Source organism: Notothenia coriiceps, unplaced genomic scaffold (assembly GCF_000735185.1).
Source record: "Notothenia coriiceps isolate Sejong01 unplaced genomic scaffold, NC01 NC01_scaffold00031603, whole genome shotgun sequence".
In the NCBI taxonomy this organism is placed as follows: Eukaryota; Metazoa; Chordata; class Actinopteri; order Perciformes; family Nototheniidae; genus Notothenia; species Notothenia coriiceps.
In genome coordinates this window covers 295,096-309,092 of record NW_011364304.1, presented here as the reverse complement: position 1 = coordinate 309,092, position 13,997 = coordinate 295,096, and the positions used below count along the sequence as shown (strand labels likewise).

The 13,997-nt window shown below is 42.0% G+C and overlaps 1 protein-coding gene across 1 annotated transcript in view; it reads left to right on the top strand.

The window, feature by feature from the left end:
• Window positions 1-13,997, top strand: part of LOC104960157 (mitochondrial import inner membrane translocase subunit TIM16-like) — a 108,232-nt gene that overhangs the window by 34,383 nt on the left and 59,852 nt on the right. The window lies entirely within an intron of this gene.

Genomic DNA, 13,997 nt, shown 5'->3' with positions numbered 1-13,997 from the left:
CCAGGATGGCCTTGGGGGAAGGGTATGGAGTAAAGATGTGACCGCACACGTTCTGTCAAAGAACCTGAACTCTTCATTTTGACAGTTGAAACATTGGTGTCTGGAATCGGTTAGTCATTTGGGGTTTGTGATTCAGTGGAGGGGGGGTTTGACCAGGAAAAGAGGTTGAAAAAGGAGGGGGAGGGAGATGTTTTCTTTAGAATCTTTTTATATATCGTCTCTCTATGAATTGTGATGGCCTTTAATGAACGCTCACGTGGAAACCTTCTTTTGTTCCATAACACCTCATTGAAAAGTCATCAATTTCCCCATCACGCACTATGATAAACTGAAAAAAGCAAATGTCCTTTTATTCCTACTAACCTGCCAAAATTCCAGCTGCTATCCTACAGTTAACCCTTTTTTATCCTTATCTAGGCACCTATTAGACCTTCTGGCTTTTACCACGTGTCCTCCCACTCATCTGTTGCTTCTTCTTCTTCTCTGTCCTGCAAAATAAATGAAAGGAAGTTGCCGAGTTTTTGAAGGTGCTGGTGTCTGGGATTCTAATTAAGTGTTTTTTTTAAGCAAATCCCTAATGGAGCCTCTCAGATCTGGTCAAAACACATAGAAGTATGTGGAGTGTTTGGCAGGGGATATTTAATATAACTCACAGAGGGTTTTCATTTCATCCCGCAGGTATGTGCTCAGCACTCCAGGGATCAGAAGGACCCTTTTGTGTGAACTCGCCACAGAAGGAAAAATAGAAAAAAATCCTTCCCTCCCACCTTCAGCTACCTCCTTCCTTCCTACCTCCCCCTTCTCTTCTTCCATTCACCTTTATTTTCCTTTATGGTTTGGATTATAATTTCATGCAGACTAAACTAGTCTGAGATGTTGAGGGAAACTGCGTCAAATTGCGTGACAGTTGAGCAAGTCTTAATGATGTTAAGGAAATTGCACAAATGACTCAAAAAGGGCTTTCTTTGTAGATCCAGTCTGTCCCAGTTTTGGAGTTTGAGGCAGTGTCAGACTTCACCTTCCATCCTTTACAAAAACAGAAGCAGCTCACAGCTGCAGATATATATTTTCTTTAACATCTGGAAAAATGTATTTGTTCCCCTTTTATTAAAAATGCCTTGGCAATAACATCTGGGATCTTTGCCTATACCAAAAGCCTTCACACTACTCGTGGCCATTCCAAGTCCATTTCAGCACTTTTGTCCTTGCTTTGTGAGGTAGATGTCCAGTAACCGAGCACCTAATAGAGATGTAGAAGGCTGGTAGGAATCAATGCAATGGTATGCTATTTCTGGAGGCAGATATATGGAGATTTTCCAAACCAGAGTAGCTTCAGAGTGAATGCTTTCCAAGTCCTCCGGTATCTTTTTGCGTTTACTTTAATGTCTACTGCATTCGTTTGATTTAATTCCTCTACCTTTCCTCTCTGTCTTTCTGTTTTATGCATTTCGTTTTTACTTCACAGACTCTCTCAACACATGCATGTATTTAATAAGACTCATGATTGTCCCTTTCACGAGAATCAGGCACCGTGGCGCGGCAGAGCTCCCGTTTTTAAATCATGCCTCGCTTCTGGACGCCAGCCACCTCTCTCTGCTGTGGTAGAAGGAGCAATTTGAGCGATGGAGAGAAGTGTGTTTCCCATTAGTAGATGGTTTCCTCTGCCCTGCACCCCGCCCTGCAGCTTGGCCCCCTCTGCTGCCTCTGGGACGGCTGCAGATTGGCAGCATGTCAGGGCTCACCTCATATTCTTACAAAGAATAATAACGGTACAAAGGGAGTGATAGAGCGACTGCGTTATTAATGCACACAGACAGGCCGAAGTTTCTCCTTTCCACATCATTCATAAATGTGCGGAGATAAATAGGCTCTGCAAAATTGCACATTCCAAGATGAAACCAAGATAAAAGTTGTGGTAGTTCTAGCAACATTTAAGTCCATTTCATCAATAGCCGCCACATTTGATGTTGTTTTGGCTCTCTAATCTCCTATAGTAGATGTTTTAATCAAGTATTGACTTCAAGTTTGTGTCTCTCCAATCACTTTTTACGCATTGGCTAAACTTCTGAGCAGGCTACATGTTTCTGCATTCATCTTGCCACATCTGTCAGAAGTGACCAAGGTAACATGCCACCTCCCTAATAACAGATGAAGTGACATGTTGATCTGGGCCTCATCTGTCCATAGCAGTTAGCTGTAGCTCATGTCTTACTCTACTTGGGCAAACTTTAACCTGCCTTTTCTATCTTTGAGATGCAGATTTGCATATTGTTGAAAACTCTCATCATGCCGACAGTTCTTTAATCCTTTATAATTATTTTTTGTTCTTATTTAAATTGTACTAAACCATTGATTTTGATACACAAATTGTGATCGTTAGCTGCATGATTACTTCTCTGTTCCTCATTATAACACAACAACTCCTAGCCTCCTATAAAGGCTAGGAGCGTCCTAAAGTTGAGACTCTCAAGACTGTCTTTATTCTAACCTTAATCTTACAATGCATGCATTAATGATGTGAAATGCACCTGCTCAAGAAACATTTGAGCAGCCAATTATCCCATAATGTTTGGTTTTTGGCACTTGAACACAATGGTCCCCGTTTCATTTCAAAATCAGCCAAACAAAAAATAAGTGACACAGCCAATACTGATGCCAAAGCTTATCTCATAATATCTCAGCCAATCGCTTCTCACATATACTAATGGCCTGTGTAACATCAGCTCACCACTCAGCCACATCTGGCACAAAATCAAATCCAGCCCAGCTTTCTTTCTTTTTCGAGTTTGAGTGACCAGAACTTTCCTTTAGTTTTAATAGTAAGAGCAGGCTAGGTGGATTGTCTGCTCGTTCTATTCTCTTTTATGATCATGTTTCCATGATAGAAACCAGCTATCCTTGGCCCGTAATTGGCAGACCTGCCGTCTGAAAAGGAAACTTGAAAAAAAACAGAAGGAAAGTCTTCCTCAAAGAGACTTCCTGATTGGTCGGTGGCAGGTGGGCCACATGTGCTCCTGGCTGCTGTCACCTTCAATGCAGGCCCTATTTGTCTACCCAACTGTGGAAAGATGTCTGTGGCAGTGAGTCAGGAAAAATATGCCATGCTTCATTTAATGAGAAAAGTGCTGAGGCATGCCATTGTTTGTGTGTGTGTACATGAGTATTTCTGTCAACCGGTAATATGACGGGATGCTCTGGTGCCTCACTGTGTTTACATTGCGTGGAGGCACCAGAGGTTGAGACAAACAGGTTGGTGAATATTGTGTGGAGAACTGGGAACAGCATCACTGCCTGTTGGATTTCTTTTGTCTTTTGAAATGTTATGACAACAAAAGCTGCTCTGCACCTGCATGGCCTCTCTGTTTTACCGTGACAGGTTGTGTGTGCGCCCCTGAAAGTGCACTTGGCCTAAGAAGATTAAAAAATGTCATCAAAATGTAATTGGTGGGAGAGTTGAGGAGATGATGGTTGCCAGGAAATAATTTCCCCTTTGTGCATAGCAAGGTAGAGTGGGAGAAGAGAAGAAAAGATGGAGGACCCTCAGGGGGAACCCCAGTTGGTCTTTGGTCTGTGTGCTGTTGAAGAAAACTCTGTGGGCCTTCCTCTTCTAACATTACTTATTTCAGCGAGGTCAATTAGTCAGTCAGCTATTGTGCAAGGCTTTGTTGGCCGGGGACTGAAGAGTTGAGGACAAGTGGGACGTAGAGTGTCGTAAGAGTTGGGAGTGTAAGCTCTCTATTGTGCCTTTGCTGCCTTTGATGTTTCATTCTCGCTACAAGAGATTAGGGAAAGCAGACTTTATCCTGATTGTAGATGTTGATGTTTTAAGTTCAAGGCATCCTTATTACACTTTAAGTCTCAGCTGTTATATTGTGGTGTTGCTTCGATCCTTGGTGCAGGCAAGCATACCTACATGGATGATTGTGTAGTGGTTGTTTGCTGTCTCCCATACATTCTGTGGATTTGCTCATCCACAGCGCCCATTGTCAAAGTCCCATTAAAGTGGTTCCAGTTCCTTTCCATTATCCATAGAAATGTATGTGGGGGACACAGGCCGATATTTGGCAACGCCATTAACTCCAACATAGGGGCACTCTGCCAGTGCACTTTGGAGGTGTGTGTTGAGGTCATGTGGGGCGCAGGTGTCTCTCACACAGCTGCCCAACCATGAGCTGGAGGGACTGCTTTCTTACCAGAAAGCTGGATAGGCCTGTGACGTGCACAGATACAAGCATGCATGCATTCTCGCAGTACATGCAACACTATCATACACACATACATGTCTGGACCAGTCTTATTTCTTCGCCTTTTCAGCACACCTAGACCATTGCCAAACAGGATTCATCTTCGCTCTGGGAGATTTGACAGGTGGAGTGACATAAACGTAATCATCCGTGTCGTCTTTAAGACATGCATTCAGACGTATCATAGGTAATACTTTTAACAAGGCAGTAAACTTTAAAACAAATAGTGTGAGTTACACTTTTTTTCCATTTTTCAGTCTCTCATAGATCGCTTAAATGTAGTTACGTAACTACAACCTTAGATAGTTTACATTGTCTTATCTCTGGAATTCTAACAGTGTCGTCTTTCCTTCCAAACCAGGAAGGAGGAAGTGTTTAGCCACTGAAAAACATTCTCAAATTGATGTGCCTGCTCAGTTTTGAACCTATGTTTACCGTATCATGCTGTTTTTCCTTTTCGCATGGTTTCTTTGTGAGCCAGCTGTGTGGACGGGGTCTTGTAGTGAGAGTGAAAGAGCAACTTCTTCACAAAGCACCTTAGACAAACATGTTTGACCAAAAGACCAGCCCAGAGAAAGAGAGAGGCCCAGTGGCAGGAAAATATTTAAGGGACCACTTGTTCCTTAGAGGCCAAAGGGACAAAGCTGGAGAGCTGCTGGGTCTTTCACTCTGACCTGCCTGGGTGGTGTTTTAGAGGAGCAAGCCTTTCATCAGCACTGGACTGAAAAAACACTGGCTTGATGAACAAATGGCGATAGAAAAATAGTACACACGTGCGCTGGTGAGGTGGCCTGTATTATTCTTAACTTTTCTCCTCACATCCTGGCCATCAGGGTGCTTCCACGGTCCACTGCTGCTGTGAAGCTGTGGGTCTCGCTGCTGTGAAGCTGTGGGTCTCACAGCTGTGAGCCAGCAGGCCGCGTCTGTCTCTGCACGTTAGTCACAAGCTAACTACTGTGCAAACTAACACACATGCATAAACACATACAGCAAATTCAGTCGTTTGTGTCTTTTTAAAAACAACATTTTTTTGTCTTATTTTTTTCTGTTCATTTATAGTTAGAGGGATAGATTGTGTCAATACCATATTTTCTGTGTTGCTCTCTAGTTTTTGAATACTTCAGTTTTTTTTCCTCTTTTGCGTGCTTTCTTTGTCTTTCTCGTCAAATGGCAACATCCAGAGTTTGACTAGGGACAATATTCATGGAAAACAAAGGTCCTATCTGAGTGATTTTCTTTTATTAAGAAAACTGATAATCTTGCCTTTAAATCTTTCACTCTTTTTACTTGTACCGCTCACCTACCCTGGTTACAAAGCCTTTCTTTCTTTAATCCATCCTTTCCACGGCCCTATATGCAATGCTATGCCCATTCCACCTTTGCTGTTATACCATTTTTTCTTCCCTTTCCCTCTGTGTTTTGACCGTAATGAAGATGGGGGATGTGAGACGTTGAAACTGGAGTGGAACACCACTTCCTGCCAACCACACGCTGCAGAAACCAAGATTGTTAAAAGACACAAGGTCTTTGAATAACACCCGAACACGCGAGCGGCACCCAACCTTTAATCCACAGTTGATGGAATAAGTCCCATAAAAATAGATGGAAAAGATGCTTAGTGAGGCAGAAAGAGAGAAAGCCAGGTACTGAACGAAAGAAAGATGAACAGAAGTGGAAAGAGGGAAAAAAGGTTGGCTGCTGGGATGGAGTTGGCACCAATTGCTCTGCTCCTGACCTTTAGTGGGTTTGCGTAAATTATATCCCTTTCGAGGGAAAAAATGTGGTGGTTGAACTGGAGACCCCCTTCCCCCGTGCCCCCCTTTCTCTTCATCTGTCTGCAGTCATTTGTATTCTTTTTCAGGAGAGCTCCATTCATCTTTCAGATCCCCTTCAGTCCACATGTCTCCCTCCTTATCTTCCAATATTTATTCCTGTGTTTAATGAAGTTGTTTCTCTCTATGGTCATACCATAATAACTCCAGTCCTATTTTGTCCATCCAGCACCATCCCAATGCTTTACTTTGATATCTTTATATCAGCGTCCCCCTACTCCTCTCTCTCCCCTCCCTCCCTCTCAACAGTTATTTTCTGCTGTGCATGGAGGACACATTTAGCTTGTGGTTGCTTGGGTAGTGATGGCTACATTAGTGGGGGGGTCTGGTGAATCGCTACCTTCTCTGGGCTCCTTGCTGGCTGATGCAGATTTTCCACTAAAGGGTGAATCCATCGTCTCGGGGTGCTCAGCCGCTTTGCCCACAGCCCGGGCTGGCAGGCACGCAGCGTTTATGTTTGTCTTGTGTGGCGGCTAGTGTCTCTCTGTGCAGTTGTGACCATAGCAGCACCCAGCCTGGTACACAATCCTCTCTCTCTCTCTCAAAGAAAAGCCCTCTCCAACCTGGGCTAGGCCTGGACAGTTGTAGGCTGTAAGTGGCCCTGGCATCTGTCACTGCGACTGGAGTGGGCAGAGGTCGGCTGTGGCTGCCAGTCCACATTCTGAGGCAGTGAAAAGCTCAGGCCATCCTTTAAGTAGCGTACTGGCGGTTTAGCATGTTTTGGCTCATGAAATACAAATTGTGTGTACTTTCAAAATTACTGCCTATCATTTTCCGAAGTTTACCATTGACATGTTTCAGTCCAGCATGAAAACAAACTGGCATGGACTTGATTCCAGATAGCTAATCCTTAGCAGGGATAATTTTTAAGTTAACTTACTTTTTATGTAAAATGTGTTTTGTTGATGCTTTGCAATGTAGCTGCAAACGCTAACATTTCTGACATCTCTTTCTCTGAGATTTGGGACTTAAATGTAATGTCAAAAAGCACTGCATTATTGAGTTGTCTGGAAGAAGAACAACACAAAATCTGCATCTAGACAACTTTAATGAAAGAAAAACCTAAAATAATGAGACTATAATTTTGATTACCTATTTTCATTGTTGTCTTCTCATCTTGTTGTCACAATAATTAAGTTTCAAATGTGCTGCTTTTGAATTGTTGGCAATTTTCTATATTCTTATTTTGTAAATAGTTTGAGCTTACCGTTTTATGTAGCCTCGATCATCGCCAGGATCTACCTTTTTGATAAATACTGTTCATTTCAAACAATTTGGAGAGTAAATGTAGAGTTTGACAAGCTAACTTGTCAGATGTACCTATAAAGAGGCTTTTAACACTGTTGACGTCAGATGCGTGTCTTTGTCCCTGTTTAGCCCCGACTGCTCAGGATATGTAAACCAGCATCCTAATTACCAGACAACAGTCTGTAAAATCTTATCCTGGTCTGCTACTCATTCACCAGCTCACTACTAATCAGCACCTAGACACTTGTGGCTGTCCAGACCCTCCCTACGGACAGGATTAGCAGATCAACATTTTGCGTGTTTGAGTGTAATGACTCACTCGGAATAACACCCCCCTCCCTCTGAGTATTATTAGCTGGTAGAAACAAACAGGTGTTTGTTGTCCGGAAGTTGATTGTCCATTCGTGCAGAGTTGGAGTTCACATGCTGGGGTCAGAGGTCAGGTGGCCTCAGCCCTGTGGCAGCAGGATGTTTGAGACGGCCATTATTATATGCCAGTGAACACTTAAGTTTGGGCTTGATGTGTGTTTGGGGGCAATGGAATTAGTGTGACTGATGTGGATTGCTGAAGTCAACCTTTGTGCCAGAGCACATTAGGACTCTGTTCAAACCTGTGCACACGCACAGTTTGACACCATCTTTTAACATGCCTATTAACTGGTTATTCCTCTACATCCTTTCAATATTTTCTCTGATATTATTCCATCTTGTATCAATGAAAACTATGCATGAAGGTCTTACAAACCTACTTGTACATCTACTGTAATCTACTCAGACACGTGTGGGGCGGGGGGGCTGTCCCATCCTAAGTCTTAGAGATGTAGGTAAATCATGCTGTCTACTGCAGAGACACCATGAGCACCTACTGTGATGAAATGGATTACAGGCACATAATCCGTGCCTGTCACCACTCTACACACACACACACACACACACACACACACACACACACACACACACACGGTGCTACAGTAGAGTAGAAATCAGTTAAAACAGTTCATATAATACTACAGTATTCCTCATCTAAGTGCAAACAGTTTCAAACTTCATGAGGTGGTGTAACTTCATTTTTCAAAATGTGATTTATGCCTACTTGCATTGGTGTTGCTCGAGGTAATAATATGAGTGGAATGTTTCTTTTCACTTGTCCGTACCCGTAATATGCCCACCCACGTTACAGCATAGCTCGGCTAAGTTTGAGATTACACAGGAGCTCCAGCCACAAACAGCGTGGATCTGCAGATGTGTATACACAGCACAGCCGTGATGCAAGTAGAGCTTGAAAGTTAGCGCAGGATGTGTACACAGCAGTATTTGATGAATGTCTTCTGGTGTCTTAGGGGGAAAGTATCAGAGGCCTGATCGTTGGCCTCTAGGCCTGACCACGCTTTTTCCCCATCAGAGTGCTACTCTTAAATTTTGGACGTTGCACTTCAGCTGTTTGACAATTGAATGTTACTGTAAGTCTGGAAAAATGACAGATGGAGGAATAATATGGACAACAAAGGGTTTTAGAAGAAAAATTTAGATGAGGGTTTCCAAGTCATACCCGCCGCCACTATGTTCAGGTCTATAAGAACATGAGACATTGTATTCTGTCTTTAATATAGTTGCTTCTTAAATTAGCTTATGTTTACATGAAATGTTGCAAGTCTGAATTCAAGATCAGTTTCAGGACATTCTGTGGTTGCCTTACATAACTTTTATTATAACAATTACATCATGATTTAAAAGCTCTAATTGCAACTATAGTCCGCCCACATATTTAGCAACAGCAACAAGGAGCAGCTGCAGTTAGATTAATACACAGTAAATAATGCCTTCATACCACGCAAGACTCAACATCTGCTTAACTAAACATTGCATTGCACTGCACTTTTTACAGCATACAACAAACAACCATAGATCCCTCTGTTTAACCTTATAAGTGTAAGTCATTGTGTGTTTATACTGAATGTTTCTTTTGCTGGATCAGCAGAAGGTTTGCTGATCTGTTGAGATAATATAAAGTGCTGAGAAACATTGCTTGAATAAGTACTGGGGACTCTGCCAAACAGGCTGTGATGATGATCCTGTCTTACTGACCCCACCTTAACATGGATGCACATGCGGTCCTTGCTGTGACCAATGAAAATTGCGATGACTTTTTAGATCACAAACCCAATGGTCATTTGAATGCTGTGTCCAGTCACATCTGTCAAAGGTGAACGAGATGCTCTGAAGTTATATTTGGCATTTTCAATCAAGTTGCATGCAGTACAGCTGTTTTTATATGTCTGTGAATTTGATTAAAGATAAATAGAAATGACAAAAACAAACTGTGACTTTAGGCAACCCAGAAATGATGACAGCTTCTGTCACACTTGCCTCTTATTTATTTTGTCTAGGAACAAGTTAAGTAGGATGTGTTGAGGTCTTGGACCCCCGACAAACAAGAAAGTGTTTAATTAAGCCTTGCCAGACGTGTGGCAACTGTTAGTGTTTTTTAAAACCTGTGGAATTCACCACTGAGTTTTAAAAACTGGGCCCCTTGCTTGCCTCTGGTGTTTCTAACTACTGGCTCCATGAACAACTGCTCAGACCTTCATCACTTCTCATCACAGCTGTTTTCTTACAGAGGCGATGAGAGGTAAGCAAAGGGTCTCTGGGCCGGCTGACATCCTGACCTCTTAGCTCTCATCCCAAAGAGACCTGGGAATTGTTGCCCTCAAGGGAATTCAATTTACAAATGTAACTCTTATTGTCAATGATTTGTTATAGCTATTCTAAAATCAGAAAAAGGACAGAAACATATCCTCATCCCAGTACAATTGAAGAGAGCTACAAGAAGATACTTTTACATGTGTTTAGTTGACAATAACTGGTTTTGATTAGTTTAAACGATAGCTATATGCTTGAGCTACTAGCTTGATCTGCCAGGCTTGGGGAGCTTATTTGGATTTCACAAACTCTTGTTTGATTATGGAACCGTTTTAAACAAATACGTGCTATAGTATTTTATCGTCTCCTGCACCCTTTTCACCCTCAACGACCTCCTCTCTGTCCACTACCGCCTCCTCTCATCTTGGTTAATACAGTATTACTCATGTGCTTATGTTTTTCTGAATAAATACAGTTCCCCACCCACTGCCCCTCCATTCCTTTGAAATGAGAAGCACACTTGCTGGTTGCTAGCCATCGGTGACAGGCTGTCCTGTTTAGGTGCTCGATAATTCCATTGCTACCTAGTGTGTGTACACACACACACACACACACACACACACACACACCTCTCTGGTGACATACCTCTCGTCAGTACATTTCCAAAGACAGATATGCTTTTCTGCATGTGGCCCTGCTTGGTCTCAACCGGTTTCAGCTGGTCTCAGCGTCCCTCCTTCCCCCCTCCCCCCCTTACATTTCATCATCACTCCACCTTTTTAATTGGGTGTAATTGTTTCCATCCTATCCTTCTTATCTTACAGCATTTCTTAGATCATCCCTCTCTATTTTCGGTTTCCTCCTTTAAGTTTATATTTTGCTTTGTGTATTTCAACAGAGCGTGCTCCGGGGAGCTTGAATTTTTTTCTATGTCTATAAACCTAAAACCCGCCTCAGATTTGTTTTTGCTCTATAATACTTTACTTTGGCTCCTTCCGCTACATCTCAATTACCTTTAACACAGATTACTTGTACTTAAGACTTTAAAATACATTAGGCACTACAAAAAAAGTAATAAATGAGGTTCCTTAAAAACTTGACACGGTAACTGAGGTATCAGTAAGTAATAATACACAAACAAAAGTTGTTGTTTTTTTAAAAAGAGAAGCTAACATTGCCATGCCCTGTCCTCCGTCTGCTTCTGACTTAAAGTTTATTAAGATGACCTTTCCATATACTGCATGTGAGGGTAACTTCTTATTAAGATTAGCTGCAATGGGAGACAGAACAATTATCAGCAACTTTTTTGAATCGAATATTTATAACAGCATTTCTTTATGAACAGTAATAATAGAAATAAAAAGACAAACTTTCCCTTGTTCCAGCTTACTAAAGGTCAGGATTTGGTACTTTTTTCTTTGTCAAAGGTGAATACACAAATGTATTGACAGGTTTATTCTAGTTATTGGTATAGTTGAACATTCAAAACCACGGACAAGGGATGAACAGACAGAAGAGCCTATGTGATAATGTGGTCTGGTTTCTCTGCAGATGGTCAGTGTTAAACTCTTAACTGGTATCATTGAAGCCTTGGATGCTGCATCAGAAAAGCAACCAAATAGGTATAAGATGAGCCCCCCTCAGCAATAGACGTGGTCCCAGAAAGTTGCCTACTATATTTTGCTTACTGTAGGCCATTGGTCTTGACCAGCATAGACCCATATTTACACAACTGTATAAGCCTGATCCCCCCCTATTATACTTTATTTACTTGCCATCTTACATTGTCTATTTTCTAGTCTGAAATGATAATGACGGTCAGCATGTTGGGAGAGTAAATGACGGAAACATACACAAATGGAAAGCCTAGAATGGGAGAGAATTGGGGAAATTACACATTTGTTTTTATATCTAATACTCTACCACAGCTCGTGAAATGAACTGCATGTGTGCCTGGCTGCTAATGTATGTTGCCAGGAACTGACCAAAGTCAAATTCTTCCCTTTTTCTCCCTTTTACTTTTTTCTTTCACTTCTCATCTTTCCTCTGTGGTTTTTGTCAGAGCAGCATTGGGCCCATCTGCTGGCTCAGACAGGCAGCTGTATGACATGAGAGGAACCGGTGGCACACCACCCTTCATCTGTTATTATTATTACTTCAGAAAGATGAAGAAGGAGGGAAGGTGGGATGTGGGGCCAGGGAGTTGGAGAGAGTACTTTAGGGAAACAAGCCCAGGGGCCAAAAACTGGGGCCAGAGAACCAGATTCCAAAAACAAAGTGGTGGTGTGTTCTCTCTACTCAGCTCTTCTTTTTCCTTCTCTACTCTCTTATTCAATGTTGGTTTAAATCCCTTTTATAAAATCCTTGGCGCCTGTTGGTAAGTACGATGCAAAATCACAGAACTGACTGCAGATAAAGAATAACGGCATGATGTATAACATATTGTTTTTGTTGGGAACATTTTTAAAACAGTGTCAAAGATTCAATGAAGCCGTTTTCTTCTGCCTGCATCAACCCAGTTTTATTGTGTCATGGAAGAGGTCATTTATTTGCCTTCTCTTTGGGTTGAGTTAAATGCTTTATCTTGTGATTTTTATAAAGTTCATTTTATGCCCGCAACTGCTGACTCTCGGCTGAGGTTTGAGAGAGGGTTTCAGGTTACAGGGAGGTCAGTTGTGCTGTGGGGGCAGTAGGACTATTTGGAAGAAAGAAAGCAGAGAGACAGAAAAAGTCATCTTAATAAAAGATTTCGAAGTGCACAGCAAAAACAACGGTATTTGCAGTCACATGATTCTGCGTTTTAACACCTTGTCCTTGGCTGACTTCTAGCACCCCTGAATTTGGAAACAAATTAGATACAAAAAATAGAGCTAAGAAAATGGAGGGGAGTGAAAAAATATTGACTCAGAAGTAATTCTTTGAGGAATTTCTTTGGGTTGAAGACTGTAAAAAAGGTCCCTTGAAACCACAATAGGGGCCATTGAGCAGCGCAGGCTGAGTGTGAGTGTCAATGTTGGACCCCATCCAGGAACCAGGTTGCTTTTAAAGCCAGGGGAAGAAAAGGGTGACTGTTTTATTGAAGGTAGGGAGAGAAACAGACACACACATACTCTCTGTTCTCCCTTTCCTTTCTTATTCACATACATGAACACTTGCAGCTGCCTGTCCTGATCAACCTATCATATCTGTCCTTTTGCCTAGATGTCCCCTTGTACACACATATATGCTCGCATTAAGCTCCATGTATTGTACTCGCTGTCTTAAAAAAAAATGATTTGGTAGGTGACAGGCTTAAACAAGCTTATCTCTTAATATATTAATTAAAGATGTCAACATATAGCGGGTCTATTGTGTCTTCTGTTATCTGACTAGGAAGTTTGCTCTCTCTAAACGCTTTTATAGGCCTCCATGACAGAAGTGGTGCTGTTTTATGTATTTGTGTTGGTAGCATGGGAGCTTGCACAACAGCTCTAAGCTGTGAGCCAGTATGTGTTGCTGTTTGTTTGTAGGTGTGGGCGTGTGTGTGCATGCTGAACCAATCCCCTACCAACATCCTAGCTATAAAACACATGGGTGGTCAGCCTGTTTATTGTGTGGGTTTGCAAACAATGCTCGCTCATTAGGCTGAGACCAGTGAGTCATTCACAATGGTTAAATCCACTTACAACCCTAACCTGTGTGTTTTCAATCATAATCTTCATTCCCCTGCCTACAGCTCACTGCTGGTAAGGGGCAATTTCATGACTTCTCGTTTATGAAAGCACACATTAAACTCTTGGCCTGGATGATTTCCAAAGTTGATCGTTCAGTCCACCACTTTGTTCAAGAATGTATCAGTTGCATTGACATTGAATTATTAAAGACATTCATGGTGCAAAGAGGTTAAATCTTACTAACATCCAAGCCCTAAAGTGTGGGTAATAATAAAATAAGCAAAGTTACTCCTGCACTTATACCTTGGTTACCTTTCTGTCTCTTTCCTGGACTCCCCCTCCTTTCATGTCTTCCCTCGCCGAGTTGAGTGATGGTTTAA